Raw genomic sequence first — 16,732 nt, 5'->3', positions numbered from 1 at the left:
GTGGAGGGAGGGAGGGGAAAAAACGAAACATAAGCGATTGCAAGGGATAATGTTGTATAAAAATTATCCTGGCATGGATTCTGTCAATACAAAGTTATTATTAAATAAAATAAAATTAAAAAAAAAGAAATCATTTGGTTAGTAAAAAATAATTTCAAAGTATATAAATATGGGTATAGTAAAGGAAAATTTATTGAAGACAGAATTAAATAAAAATATTAAAAAGATAGATATAGGAATAAATTAAAAGTGTGCACTTGTAAGAGAAAATGCTCAGATTACAAAAGTTCAAATTAAAATGAGCATATGGTTTATAAAATACTGAAATTTTGAAAGAGAAAAGCAGAACTTGTAAATTATTTTAGAACAAACAACATTTTGTGGGATGAAATAAGGAAACTTACAATATAAAAGAAATTCTGGGAGTTTGCAATGTCATTAAATAAACAATGATTTGGAATCTAATAATTCACATCTTATGGTAGATTAGGTTAAGAGAAAAACAAAATAAATGGGTTAATACTTCAGTAATTTGAAATGAAATTAAAATATATATATGCCCTGGGCCCTTCAGAAAAGTATACTTTTCCACCAGCCAGTGTTAAGTAGCACAGTTCCTGTTAATCCTATATATAAAATCAAAACTGTTTTTAATACAAACAGAAACTTGAAATAAAAAAAAATTATTTTACTTCAAATAAAAGAATCTTTTTTAATTCAAATCTTGACAACTAATAGCTTTTATGGATGTTGAGACTATTAAATTGTTGAACTATAACTCATTCAGGTGAATTCAAAGTTAAATTAGTGTAATGAGTATTTCTGTTAGATTATAACCATTAGGAAATTAGCTTCTCTTTTCATAAGAGTCAAACATGATTTCTAACAGAAAATTACAGTTCTGAAAGCTATCAAAACTTTGTAAAAGAAAGAAGCCATCAGGAATCAGGATCATTCAGTGTTAGAAAATACCAAAATGGAAATTACCTTTGATAAAACTATGCAGTGTTTCATTAAGAATGAATACTAAAGAAGAAAGTAATAATAACTTGCTGTAGTTAGAGGAGTAGCAGTAACTCTTTAAGAAAACAATATCTGCCATTCCTTTGCCATAACTGGGCTATAACCAATCTCCTTACACATTGTCAAAATAGCTCGATGAAAGCTTTTCTAGCATGAAAGAGGTTAACTTTGAGCAGACAGATACCTTGTTCTCCAAAGTCATCCTGCTTACTGAAATCTGTAATATCCTACAATGAGGAACTTGTACTGAATGAGTTGCTTTTTAATTCATTTGCCTGTAACTAAAGAAAACCATGTGATCATAACTAATTCTCATTGCTCCAAAGCCTTTAAAAATCGGTATGAAATATGCATTTGCAAGCACTAAAGAACCAAAATGGGGTTTACTAAAGGGATTAAGTAAGTAGAAGAAAAAACGAGTAGTGTTGCATAAGGAAGTAAGAAAAGTTAAGGATGTACATGAACTGATGCTAAGTGAAATGAGCAGAACCAGTAGATCATTATATACCTCAACAACTATACTGTATGAGGATGTATTCTGATGGAAGTGGATCTCTTTGATGAAGATAACTAATTCAGTTTCAATTGATCAAGGATGGACAGAAGCAGCTACACCCAAAGAAAAAACACTGGGAAATGAATATAAACTGCTTGCATTTTTGTTTTTCTTCCCAGGTTATTCTGAATCCAATTCTCCCTGTGCAACAAGAGAACTGTTCAGTTCTGCACACATATATTGTATCTAGGATATACTGTAACCAATTTAACATGTAAAGGACTTCTTGCCATCTGGGGGAGGGGATAGAGGGAGGGAGGGGAAAAATAGGAATAGAAGTGAGTGCAAGGGATAATGTTGTAAAAAATTACCCTGGCAAGGGTTCTGTCAATAAAAAGTTATTTAAAAAAAAAAAAGAAAAGTTAAGGATGAATAGAAGGGTAAAGAATATTGAAGTTGGTTTGCACTGACAGCATAAATTTAGGTTTTGAAAGTGAAGAATTTTGGACTTTTGAAAAGGAGATTTCAGAGAGGGTCTTTATCCTACAGAAGTAGAAAAGATTTAGGAATATTTTTTGCAAGGAATATCTCTTTGGCATGCTACTGTCTCCTTTCCTTAATCAATGTAATATCAAAAACAAGAAGAAACTTAACAAAAACATATTAACCAATAAAGCAAGGATTGTTTCCTTGCTCTGGTTTCAATAATTATGCTAAAGTATTAATTGTAATGGGCTGAGGCTTGAATTGATGCACTGAGGTCCCAAGCACATGAGGCTAAATAGTAATTGGACCATACTCTATTAATATATAAGCTTGGAGAAAGAATGGCCCTCGCCCACTCTTTGTGCAAGTCCTGATGTGTTGTATAGGAAATGACGATTTTGGTGGGTGGAGACAGGGGAGTGGAAAAGGAAGGGGAAGGAGAGACTTTTGGCATGGCCATTGCTACGGTTTGCTCAGCTCAGATCTCTCTCTGTTAGCTGGCTTCCTGTCGCAACTACCCATATTGCTAACGCAATCTTTCTTGCCTATATTTGCTATCGCAATCCTTATTCATATCTTCACTTCAATAAATATTGAAGATTTTTCCCTTAACCTGAATTCCTGACTCCAGCTGATTTTAAAAATGCGGTCATTACAATTAATAACTTGGAGAATTTAAAGGAATTGATTTGGGTCTTTGGGCAATTCAAAGAAATAAAAAGCAGTAATGGGAAGCTTGGAGTGCCACTATGAATTTTTTAAAATATTAGTTAACCGAAAGTAATGGAACCTTATGCAAAATGAAGCTTGGTTACTGCCACTAGTAAATCAGAATTGAATGATTTGAAAATATTCTAATGGTAGTAAATTAGAAAATCTAATCAATTCTTGCATGCATAAAGTGAGTAATACATATTTATACCTATATCTCAGGCTTGTTGTTAGAAACACATAGTTCTGAAGTGCTTGACAATGCCTGACTTATGTAACAGATGAGCACTGTAGTGTTAAGACCTTGTAGGAATACCATTGAAAGAAATGCTATCCCATTTATAGGCACTTATTCTAATTGGCATGGAATGCTGATGAAATTGAAAAATTTTAGACTAAACATGTTAAAGTATTATTAAAAACAATCTTAAAATCAACTTTAAAGACAGAAAAAGTCTGGCACTTGGTAGGCCATAAACTACTATGATTAACATGAAAATGCCAAGAGTAATAAGATATATGACTTTTTATGAATTGATAAATTTGAAAGGTATTCAAGTAAATTATTATCACCTAAATGATGCTGTTCTAAATACAAGAAGACTAAGTGTTATAGCAATTTTCTTCATCTTTTCAATCTGAGTAATGTAACATTATAAATATATCTGCTATATGATTACTAGAACATATTTGATATAAAAATTAGACATTCATAATAATTGTAATAGTAAACAACTTACTTTTGAGAGAAAAATATGGTAAAATCCTCTTAACAAATTTTTGATTGTGAGGTTCCATGGAGTGAGTCCTACTGACAGGATATTGTGAAACTGCAGCACTACCATTTGAGAAATTAAAGCCTCTCCTACCCAAAGTTGTTGAGATCATTTGGAAACCCATGTAATTGTATCTTTTAATGCTATTTTAAAACTATTTACTGTATATGAACTTGTGGTGAAGAAGTGGAAATAGCAATGCAAAGCTAAACAGGTCTCTTGGGTCTGGGTGAGCAGGTATACTTTTTTAACTCATACGAGTGTATGTGTGATGTCATTGTGGTATACAAGGAATAACAGATTTAATTAAGCAAGAGTACTCTAGATATCACCAAAGTGGCAAGCTGCATGTCACCACTTCTCCAACTAGTATAGCTCTTAATCACTTTGCCTTTCAAGTCTTATTAATTGGTATCCATATCTACTAGCTTGCAGACCACTTAAGAGAAAAAGATTATTATTGTGCCCAAGAGAGTAATTGCCCAAAGTTGAATATTTCTTAGTTCTAAAGTCATAGCTCCCTCTTATATCATAGCTTTCACTAAGAAAATTTTGCCTAGATATGACCCATTTGTCTACATGGACCCTTCTAGAGGATCTCATCTCATCATATTATAGAAATGTTCCAATGTTCTCCCTTTGGCTTTATCTGCAGACAAACGTTGGGGCAATACAAGGGGAGTGATCATTGGAAAAGATGAAATTTGTAAATGATAATGGGGAATAGTTGGAATTTGTGAATGTTATTTGTGAGCAGATGAAATCTGTGAATAGTTTAAAAATTCTAGATGAAAATTTGAGATTAATATATGAGAAAATAATAATTATCCAATTAGTAAGTTTTAATCAGTGAAATTTTGCTATTTGAGGAAGTCTCATAATTTCAATTTGCTATTATTCTAAGTTTTGGATACAGGATAAGTGTTTGATTCCTTATAAGGCTGCTGGTTCATCATTCCAAGGAAGTGCCAAATGGCCCTACAGTCTGATGACTGCCACTGTTGGAGTCTGCTCCTGGAAGGTTGAGAGAACCACTTTGAGAAAGTGAAGGTAGGATTCTCTTAACCTATTCCAATCTTGGTAAATAAGAAATTTTTCTAACTGGCTAATTTTGAGGCTAGCTATGATATCCTGTTGTACAATTGATTGGCTATTACTCATATCTGAAATCAAACAGAACTAATAGTGCTATGTTCCTGCCTTTCTCTTCATACATAAAATTCCATTGATAAGGACAAGTGTAAAGGAAGATAAATCCTATTGGTGATTCCTGATTAAGTTATAATATGCTAGTATAATAAGGGATCATTTTGAATTTTCATTTGACTCTCAAATAATAGAAACCATAAATCCTTATAATTGATGGGTTAATTATTTTATAAGATAACAGGTTTTCATTATGAGAATGAGAATGAAGAGAATCAGATTAATGGGAGATGTCATTTAGGAAGAATGTAACAGAATTTTCAAAGTTGGATTTTGAATTTTACATGCAAAAATTGTTTAAAACATTAGCCTAAACATTTCATCTTCTCTAAAATTAATGTAAGAATAATGAGTCCTCGATGGAATAGTTTATGATAGAACAACCAAAATATTGTTCTATCAGCTATTAAGTCTAAAATAGAAATATCTTCTATTTTGGTTTGAATAAAAGAATGTTAGAATACTTTGAATTAATTAAGTGGAAGGATGTTTGCACATATTTTGAAAGGCAAATGTTTTATTATAAATAACTTATTTGATTTGCACTGTCTTGAAATTGATTTCTCATTGTATTTATACGCCTCATTCTAGAATTTTTGTTACATTTTCAATTATTTTGACAACTGTTAAATGTATTCAGTTGAACATCAAAGGTCATCATCTTATGAAAAAGGTATTCTGTTAATAGCTCCTTAGTAAAATCTCATTCTCCCAAAGAATAAGCAGCCTAATGGAAAAAGCCAGAGTGAAAAAATTTTCAGTTGGTTTTAATAAACAATTGTAATAAGATTAGGTAATTATAAATGACAAAATTTGAGTTCAAACTTTTTTATTTTCATTCTTATTTGAATATACTAAACTAAAAATGCAAAATCTCTGGTCTAATGATGTTCATATTCCTGTTCAGTTTTGAGCTAGATCTCACCACCTGAGCTGGCTATTGTCATAGCAAATGAGAATTGTATTAAGATCTATTTCATATCAGTAAGCATCATGTGCAATGGGGAAAAACTGGAACCTTTCCCAGTAAGATCTGGAGTGAAGCAAGGTTGCCCACTATCACCATTATTATTTAATATCGTATTAGAAACACTAGCCTCGGCAATAAGAGTCGAGAAAGATATAAAAGGAATTAGAGTAGGCAATGAGGAAACCAAACTATCACTCTTTGCAGATGATATGATGGTATACCTAGAGAACCCCAGAGATTCTACCAAAAAGCTATTGGAAATAATTCATAATTTTAGCAAAGTAGCTGGCTACAAAATAAATCCCCATAAATCCTCAGCATTTTTATACATCACCAACAAAACCCAACAGCAAGAGATACAAAGAGAAATTCCATTCAGAATAACTGTTGATACCATAAAATATTTGGGAATCTATCTACCAAAGGAAAGTCAGGAATTATATGAGCAAAATTATAAAAAAGTCTCCACACAAATAAAGTCAGACTTAAATAATTGGAAAAATATTAAGTGCTCTTGGATTGGCCGAGCGAACATAATAAAGATGACAATACTCCCTAAACTAATCTATTTATTCAGTGCTATACCAATCAGACTTCCAAGAAAATATTTTATTGATCTAGAAAAAATAACAACAAAATTCATATGGAACAATAAAAAGTCGAGAATCTCAAGGGAACTAATGAAAAAAAAATCAAATGAAGGTGGCCTAGCTGTACCTGATCTAAAATTATATTATAAAGCAGCAGTCACCAAAACCATTTGGTATTGGCTAAGAAATAGATTAGTGGATCAGTGGAAAAGGCTAGGCTCACAAGACAGAATAGTCAATTATAGCAATCTAGTGTTTGACAAGCCCAAAGCCCCTAACTTCTGGGAAAAGAATTCAATATTTGATAAAAACTGCTGGGATAATTGGAAATTAGTATGGCAGAAATTAGGCATGGACCCACACTTAACACCATATACCAAGATAAGATCAAAATGGGTCTATGACCTAGGCATAAAGAACGAGACTATAAATAAATTAGAGGAACATAGAATAGTTTATCTCTCAGACTTGTGGAGGAGAAAGAAATTTGTGACCAAAGATGAACTAGAGACCATTACTGATCACAGAATAGAAAATTTCGATTACATCAAATTAAAAAGCCTTTGTACAAATAAAACTAATGCAAACAAGATTAGAAGGGAAGCAACAAACTGGGAAAACATTTTCACAGTTAAAGGTTCTGATAAAGGCCTCATTTCCAAAATATATAGAGAACTGACTCAAATTTATAAGAAATCAAGCCATTCTCCAATTGATAAATGGTCAAAGGATATGAACAGACAATTTTCAGAGGATGAGATTGAAACTATTACCACTCATATGAAAGAGTGTTCCAAATCATTATTGATCAGAGAAATGCAAATTAAGACAACTCTGAGATACCACTACACACCTGTCAGATTGGCTAAGATGACAGGAAAAAATAATGATGAATGTTGGAGGGGATGCGGGAAAACTGGGACACTAATGCATTGTTGGTGGAGCTGTGAACGAATCCAACCATTCTGGAGAGCAATCTGGAATTATGCCCAAAAAATTATCAAAATGTGCATATCCTTTGATCCAGCAGTGTTTCTATTGGGCTTATATCCCAAAGAAATACTAAAGAAGGGAAAGGGACCTGTATGTGCCAAAATGTTTGTAGCAGCCCTGTTTGTAGTGGCTAGAAACTGGAAAATGAATGGATGCCCATCAATTGGAGAATGGCTGGGTAAATTGTGGTATATGAATGTTATGGAATATTATTGTTCTGTAAGAAATGACCAGCAGGATGAATACAGAGAGGCTTGGAGAGACCTTCATGAACTGATGCTAAGTGAAATGAGCAGAACCAGGAGATCATTATACACTTCGACAACGATATTGTATGAGGACATATTTTGATGGAAGTGGATTTCTTTGACAAAGAGATCTGAGTTTCAATTGATAAATGACGGACAAAAGCAGCTACACCCAAAGAAAGAACACTGGGAAACGAATGTGAACTATCTGCATTTTTGTTTTTCTTCCCGGATTATTTATACCTTCTGAATCCAATTCTCCCTATGCAACAAGAGAACTGTTCGGTTCTGCAAACATATATTGTATCTAGGATATACTGCAACATATACAACATATAAAGGACTGCTTGCCATCTAGGGGAGGGGGTGGAGGGAGGGAGGGGAAAAAAATCGGAACAGAAATGAGTGTCAATATAATGTAATTATTAAATAAAAAAAAGAAAATAAAATTATATTTAAAAAAAAAAAAGAGATATAGAACCAAAAAAAAAAAATAAAAAAATAAAAAAATAAAAAAATTAAAAAAAAAAAAAAAAAAAAAGATCTATTTCATCAGAGATTTTTACAGATAAGGGGATTTCTGCAAGCAACCTGAACTGAAAAAGCAAATCCATTAGATGCCACTTTGAAGCCCATTCATTACAGTATTTTAAGAGGAGAGATTTTCAGAAGTCTGCATAGAGAATGTTTGCTTTTTATATTAAAAAATATTTAAAAACATGAAAAATGAGGTTAATGTTATTGGCATTATCTATATCAGGTAATCATTGAAATCAAATGATATAATATTTATGAAAGAATGTATAACCAGGAAGCACTCTATATAAATAGGAGCCAATGTGATGATGTCCTAAATAAAGAAATTGATTTCTTTCTTGTATGAAAGAATGCTTAATACTAACTAGTGTGATAGTGAAGTTTCTTTGTATTCTTGAGGAAATGAGTAGCAAATGTAGCAAAAGCAAATTGGAGGTTGGTAGGATACAGATTAAGATTCATATTGTAATCAAGGTTATGGTAATGGACTTTTAAGAAGTTACTTAGAATCCTCCTGCCTTCAGAAAAACAAAAGAAAACAAATCTGTCTTTGCTCCTTGATAAGAATGAAAATTTATTCAATTTTAAAGGATTTCCCATTCCATCTTTACAGGACATGATATTGCTTCCTATATAAACTCATGTTTTTGTTACAGACAGTTTTTCCTTGAAGACGAGAGAAAGCTGGTCATTTTTATCTTAATGTAAAATGGGAGATTTTAATGGTCTCTTTTCCAGATAAAAAATCTCAATTCTTTTAATCTTTATATATAGCTTCTTCTCTATAATGTAAAGTTTTTCATGTCCTTGAATTCAAAGCTTAATGAATTTATCCTGGGATTCAGAAGAAGACAGCTATTTTCATATACAAGGGCTTCAGTTACTCCATGCCTCCTTTTCATTTTGCTGTCTCTTCTGCTCTTGCTCAGTTTCCATATGTGACTAGAATGTGGCCTTGGTTATGATATCTTATACTAGGCTGCTCTCATTCATTGGCTGGGTTTCTGTATCATGTTATTTCCAGGATTCTGCGATGGTCTTCCATCTCCCCTGCTCCTATATTCTTCTTTGAACCTGATACATGATTATGAATTTTTTTTACAGGGGAACAATTGAATTTATTGTATAGCTCAAGAATAGAAGGAATTAAAAAAACTTTCTAGGAGAAGTAGCAGTGGAATTGAATTTATTCATATTGAAAATGGTAGATATTTGATTCCGAGAACAGTTTTTGATAAAAGAAAAGGGAAGAACATTTTACTTTTCTAGTTGCCAGTTGCTTTCAAGTGCTTTGCACATAGTTGGTGTTTAATAAATACTCAGTGAATGACCAGGAGAGCATTGGACACCTGAAAGGAGAATCAATAGGGTATAGAAATAGAGGAGGGAAGAATGTATGGGATATTCAGGGAGGATTAGCACTTCTGGTGTGAGAATTTGCTGAACTCTTTTCAAGGCTCCTTACTTTGGTGTCCTCCTTTCAAGAAGCTATCGCATGCACAGCAGCCAAATCCTGGTAAAACTGTCTTAGCAGATGGTTTCAACCAAGTTTAATTCAATCTACAAACCTCAAACTCTTTAAGGACTTAGTGGGATGTGTACCCCAAGCATGTGAAGACTTTCCCTGGAGGAATAAGTGGGTGAAAACAATTTGTTTTAACAGCCATGAAAGTAATTGAAACCATAGATCTTAGTCAGACATGGAAAAACTCAAGGTCATTTGTCGTATCTTGGGCCATCATCAGTCATCTTGACTTTTATCTTGTCCTGTGGACTTTGATGACTCTGGAAGATATAGTAAGGTTGATAACTTTGTGGGACTCTGCCCTATTTAAATCCAATTCACCTGCAAGTCAAGAAAGACAATCACCCAATGATGTCATTGTTCCTCTTTGAAAGTGAAAGATAAAGAAAACAACTCTTTGGACCCCCAGTTTTTCTGTAATACTGGTATCCTGTGATTATAGATCTAGAGCTGAATATGACTTGATGGTCACCAAGTATAACCCTTTCATTTTAGAGATGAGAAGAATAAGACCCAGAGATATTAAGGGACACTAAATTCATAGACAGTAAGTGTGGTAGAGCTGGAAATATCTAGTGATGATAATTTTTATGCCCTTTTGGGAGTATAATACATAAATAATACTGCTATTATTTACCTCCTGAGGTTTTTATGAAGTTCAAGTGAGATAATATATGTAAAGTACTCTTTGTATTTGTTAAATATTTGTATTTATGTCAACTATTATCATTATCACAATCATCATCATCATCCACATCAATCATTAACCATTCCTTTTTTTCTCCAGATGGGAAAGCGCACCTGGCAGTTTTCTATATTTCTTTCTGTTTAAGCTTTCAATATCATGTTTAAATGAGTGTTTGTCCAGTATTTTCTCCATGGGGCAATAGTAGTCCCTTTTTTTGTAACCACTATAATTATTGAGATTCACTTAAGCATGCTGAGCTTCTGAGAGGGGAATAAAAGAAAAAGGAAAAAAAGAGGCTTGGAACAGGGATATCCTGAATAGTCTCTTAACTTCACAAAGATACCTAAGCTGTAGGAGATTCTTTTGTACATATTCATGAGATTTTCTTTTAGAAGGAGTGTGTACAGTGGAAAATATTGGATTTGGTATTAGAGAATGTAGTTTGAATCTCAGCTTTGCTATTTACTACCTACATGTCCTTTGGTAAATTATTTTTTTTTCTTCTTTGGGTATTAGTTTTTTCATCTCTGAAATAAAGGGATGAGACTGAGTTCTGTTAGATTCCTTTTAGTTCTACATGTATAATTCTATGATCTGGGAAGAATGTTATGACTTAGAACCACAGAGTCATAACCTCTGGTATAAAATCCTAGGGCTCTCTTTCAGTTTGTTCAAGCAACTCTCAAATACCTCATTGATAGAGAATCTGCTTTTCAGCTGAGAGCCCCTGAAAAACTTGATATGACTTCTCACATATGACAATATATTCTTACTTGAGAGGTTTTTTTTTTTTGAAGTAGGAAGAAATTGATTTGCCATATATTGAGCTCTATTTACTTTTCTTTCTCATTCAGTCATTTCAGTTGTGCCCAACTCTTTGTCAACCCATTTGACATATCCTTGACAAAAATACTGGAGTCATTTGCCATTTCCTTTTCTATTTTAAAGATGAGAAAACTGAGGCAAAAAGGGGTAAGTGACTTGTCCAAGATCACACAGCTACTATATGTCTGAGCTCACATTGGAATTCAGGTCTTCCTGAATCCAGTGGTCAGTGATTTATCTACTGCATCACTTAGCTGCTCTCTTTTATTTTTACTTATTCACAATTCTAAAGGTTGCTTTTTTTGATAGAAAGTGACCTTGTCTTGGATCTCTTTAGATTGATCTCATTCCTCATTTTTAAAACACAAAATGAAATAAATGGCTAGTAAACAAGCTCTCTGGAAGTCACTCTTAATGGCCAATGGATCTTTTTTTTTTAATTAAAAAACAAACAAACAACAACAACAACAAAAAAAAAACATGAGTTTTATTGATCTGTAATTATCCTCTCTTGAGGCCTATATCCTTGGCTAATTGATTTGACTGTTAAATAAATAAGGGTGGATATAGGCAGATTTGGTCAGTAAGTGCTGTAGGCCAAGCAGGATTTCTCATTGACTTTTCCCTCAGTATCTAATATAAATTTATTATTAAACAACAATCAATAGAAATAAATTTTCTCCTTTTTTTCTCTAGAAGTGGATTGAAGTATTTCATGGAGATATTAAAGCTTTATTTTCTTTTCACAATTTACCCATAATTGGGTAGTTTTATTTTACTTTTCTTTCTGCTGAGAGGATTAAGCTCTAAGGGATTATAGTTTTACAAAGTAGAGAGTATATTTGGAATCTGAGAAACTTGGTTTCTACAACAGATTATGACACTTATTATCTGATGACACTTATTACCTGTGTGACCTTGTTCAAGTTATTTCTCTTCTGTAGGGATTTTTAATGATTTTTAATGAGGGGATAGAAACTTCTTTCTATATTCAAATAGAGTCATTTCTCCCTTGGATGTGCAGATCTTTTCTCTTGGTCCTTCTCCATTATTCCTATTACTTATTTCAGAAAGTAACTAATCTAAGAAGTACAAGTCAGAGAAAGCACTGGACTGACATTGTAAAAGGAATTTCAGAGGTAATCAACATTTGCCCCTCTCTATACAGGAATGCCGTCTAGGATATTCCTTACAATTGCCTATCTATTCTTTGCTTAAAGATTTCTAGCAAAAACAACTTGGAATTAATTAAGAAAAGCTGTAACATTCTCCTTGGTTTTCTGGAGGTCTTGGGAGCATCCTTCCTTTTAGTTTAGTCATCACCACGAGAACAGCCAGGTGTTAAAATCCAAATCCTTTATTATTTCCTTTACAATCTAATTTCCTTGCTGGGCCCAGGCCAGCTTTCTTCCTTCCAGATTCTTTGTCGGCCCTTCTGAGTCTGTCTCTGGCTCTGACTCTGGCTGAGGATCCCAGTTTATATGCTCTCTTATAATTACATTATCATAGGTGTGAACCTTGTAGAACTATATTAAATACTAAGTACATGTACTGAACTAGAGAACTATTAAGCACCATACTAAACTAGAATAACCATTGTCTTTATCAATTCTACTGAGTTAGCACCTTGTAAGAATCCTTGTTTCAAATACAAGAGTTCTGGCCCATAACAAAAAACTAATACATTTTTCTTAGCCTTTGTCCCACACATTCTATTAATGGCACTCTATTAAAAATGAGGAAAATCAAATAGGTCCTATTTTGTTATTGAGTCCACTCTGTATCACCACTGACATTTCTGTAACTGTCAAAGTCATGTTTCATTTGTCTTAGAGTTAATTTTGGAAATACAGCTTTCCTATAAAGTTCAATTCACCTGCTAATAACTGTTTTATTCTTTTCTTAGGAAATCTTCTTATTCTTGAAGAATGCAAGTAGACATCAAGGTGTCTGCTCTGGCCTGATATCCAAAGAGGTCCATTATTGCAAAACTGTTCTTGTAAGTGGACTCAAACAATGAACATTTCTGTGTAATCCTGTTCAAGTTACTTCCTTTCTCTAGGCTTTTAAAAAAATGGTACTTTCTGTTCTGAATACTTCTTTTGTCCATAAAAGAGAGGTGCTTTGCTCATTCAGAATTTTAGCTTTGGTGGAAGATGCTGAAATCTTATATAATGGTAATTTCTCACTTTACTAATAAATTGATTATGCTGAGAACCTTGGTCACAGTCTAACCTTATATTTTTTAACTGTGCCACTACTTATGTGGAGATTATTGAGAACAAGACAAAAGTCACTCATGCAAAAAATTTATAATTGTTTGTGATAATGGAAAGTTTGAAACAAAAATAGGAACTCAATCAATGGGAAAAATTAAACAAACTATGGAACAATAATATAATGGATTTGACTCACAGATTCCACTGTTACATTTTTACATTCCCTCCCTCCCAAGAAAGTCTTTGAAAAAATATGGCAGCCAAGTGGTCCAGCTTAAGTGAAAGAAGAAGCTGGAGAATAGGGCCAGTTTACAAGGTTGGATATTACATCAAAGAACATGGAAGAAAGGGCAGTTGATTCAATTCTTGATTTAGCTTGACACCTTACTTGCCCATTATTGACCTTCAGAGCCTGACTCTTATTTATTATTCTTGGATATTGTTTTGGTTCTTGTTTTACATCATGCTTATGTTGTTAGGCCAGTATCTTGTTCCAACCTATACCTGACCAAGAATCTATAACAACCTCAAGAAAATGTTAGCCAACTTTTATCTCCCAAGAACATTAAGCTGAAATGTTCTTGTCTATAGTTTCTATACACTCTTTTCAACTCTACCCTCTTGAATCAAGTAGAATAAAACCAATCCCTATTCAATATGCTTGTCATGTTAGCCAATCTGAGAGGTGTGAAGTGGTATTTCAGAGTTGTTTGAATTTGCATTTCTCTAAACAATAGTGATCAAGAGTGATTATTTGTTGCTTCTTTGCCTATTTTTCCAAATAGTTTACATAATATTAGAATTACTTATTCTTTAAATGTTTGGTAGAATTCACTTGTAAATCCATCTGGCCCTGGAGATTTTTTTTTAGGGAGTTCAATGATGGCTTGTTCAATTTCTTTTTCTAAAATAGGACTGTTATTTATTTCCTCTTCTGTTAATCTAGGTAATTTACATTTTTGTAAATATTCATCCATTTCAATTAGATTGTCAGACTTGCTGATATAAAGTTTGGCAAAATAGGTCCTAATTATTGCTTTAGCTTGTTTTTCATTGTTAAGTTGACTTTTTTCATTTTTGATGCTGGTAAATTTTTTTCTTCATTTTACTAATCAAACTAACAGAAGTTTTATCTATGTTGTTGATTTTTTTTTTCATAAAACCAACTCTTAGTTTTATTAATTAGTTCCACAGTTTTCTTAGCTTCAATTTTATTAATCTCTCTTTTGAATTTCAGAATTTCTAATTTGGTATTTAGTTATTTTTTAAATGTTCTTTTTCTAGCTTTTTTAGATTGCATACCCAATTCACTGACTTCCTCTTTCCCTATTTTATTCATGTAGCTATTTAGAGATATAAAATTTCATTCTTAGCTTAACCTGGTAGTACCAGTGAAGAGAGGATCGCAAAGAAGCTCACCCCGCTATTTCTCTTTCAGAGCCCGGGCTAGGGCTCTTGTATGTGTCTTCCAGCCAACATGGAACCTTCATCAAAAGTTTTATTGATTTTAAAGAAAGTGTGTCAGAAGAAGCAGAATGGGACCATGTACCTCATGGTGGAAAGGATAGTTTGGCCATCTGAAGGCAAAGATATGTTTATAATATTCCAGATGTAAGCAGACATTAAATGCCAGAAAATCAGGCCAGAAGGAAAAGCTAAAATCCGGCTTCAGCTGGTCCTACATGCAAGAAACACAATCAACTTTGGGTTTCCCCTTAAAAACACAGCTGTAAAGGATTGAGGATCTGTGAAGGACTGTCTTCAGCAGTTGCTACCCAGATTCAATAGTAAAATTAATAGAGAATTAGAAGAGAAAAACAATGCTGCAAGAAGAATCTATTTTGTTTATTAAAGACTGGTTGTCAGTCAGGTGATCAGTGATGAGAAATTCTGGCCCAGTTACTTACGCATGAATATGGTATATCCTTGCAGCATCCAATCACAAGCAGGATGTGGGCATTTCTGTAACACTTTTAGCTGGCATCTACTCCCAAACAGATGGCTGCAATGGCATAAGATATAGTTTAATTTCTGATATCATTAAAGCCATATTTAGGACAGCAGGTATGAAAACTAAATATGAACAAAAATGAGATTTACAAAGAGTATTCCACATGACAGAAAATGAGGTCTGGACAAGATTTTTTTCAATCCATTATTTTCATAGGAATTGGCTTAATGCAAGTTCAAAAGATCTCTTTGCAGAATGTACTAAAATGGATGAAAAGGATTTAAAAATAATGGTATTACTAGGAAAAAAAAAAACTCCCTACAAAATTTGACAGCACTGGAGGACAGATCACTAGATGGGAGCTATGTGCTTTTTTCTGTGCCATCTACTTCCAACTCTTCAAAATCCATAAAGGAGAATAGCAATGTTACAAGATCAAGCAATGTAACTTTCATAATGCTGTGGTGCTGGCAGTGGGTCTCAGGAAACACTAAGCACAAAATGATCACCAACAATGGGAACAACAACATAGATTAGAATTCTTGACATTCAGACTTCTTTCAGCCACCAGTCAAAAGAGTGAAGTTAAAGGAATCTATTAAATATAAAGACATGGGACTGGGGGGGGGGGAAGAAGGGGGAAGGGTGGGAACAATAGCATAAAAACAATTTCACTAAGTCTGAAAAAGTCAGATAGGTATTAGTAGGGCTCAACTCCAATTTGGTCCTTTCAGTATATACTAAGTCAGGATATTATAAATTTTTTTCAGAGTATTAAGCAAACAATGGAAACTTACACATCCAAATTAACTCAGGTTCTATCAAATGATTCTGTGACTAGTACCATTACAGCCCTATCCCCTGGACAAGCACTTATACAGGGAGAATCACAGCAAGTCATAACCAGATGGTGCAAAATGACAATGTAAGAACTCAAAACATGTATATGGTTGTAGAAGACACACCATTTTATTATCCTTTATGACTAAATGATGAACCCATTTTGACCTCATTTTGATATGGGGTATGAGGTGTAGATCTATGCTGAGTTTCTGATATATTATTTTCCAGTTTTCCCAATAATTTTCATCAAATGGTGAGTTATTATCCCAGAAGCTAGAGTTTTGGGGTTTATCAAACATTTGATTACTGTAGTCATTGTTATAACATTTATATCTAAACTACTCTATTTTATATCATGTATATCTAACCTATTCTACTCATCCAACTACTCCATTTTTGACCATGTTTTGGATGACTACCTCTTTATAATAGACTTTTAGGTCTGGTTCTGCTAGACCACTGTCATTTGAGAAAATCACCACAATTTGCATTTCTTTTTCTCATTAATTCTCTTGATATTTTTGACCTTTTTTTCTGATGAATTTTATTATTATTATTTCTAGCTCTATAAAATAATTTTTAACAGTTTGTTATGGCACTGAACAAGTAGACTAATTCAAGCAAAATTGTCATTTTTATTATATT

At 33.1% G+C, this 16,732-nt stretch overlaps 1 pseudogene; it reads left to right on the top strand.

The window, feature by feature from the left end:
* Positions 1 to 14,770: 14,770 nt before the first annotated feature.
* On the top strand, positions 14,771 to 16,229 carry LOC127544561 (general transcription factor IIH subunit 1-like; annotated as a pseudogene).
* Positions 16,230 to 16,732: the final 503 nt, after the last annotated feature.

This window comes from Antechinus flavipes, chromosome 1 (assembly GCF_016432865.1).
Source record: "Antechinus flavipes isolate AdamAnt ecotype Samford, QLD, Australia chromosome 1, AdamAnt_v2, whole genome shotgun sequence".
In the NCBI taxonomy this organism is placed as follows: Eukaryota; Metazoa; Chordata; class Mammalia; order Dasyuromorphia; family Dasyuridae; genus Antechinus; species Antechinus flavipes.
Note: the sequence above shows the minus strand (reverse complement) of the source record. Positions and strands in the feature narration are given on the sequence as shown.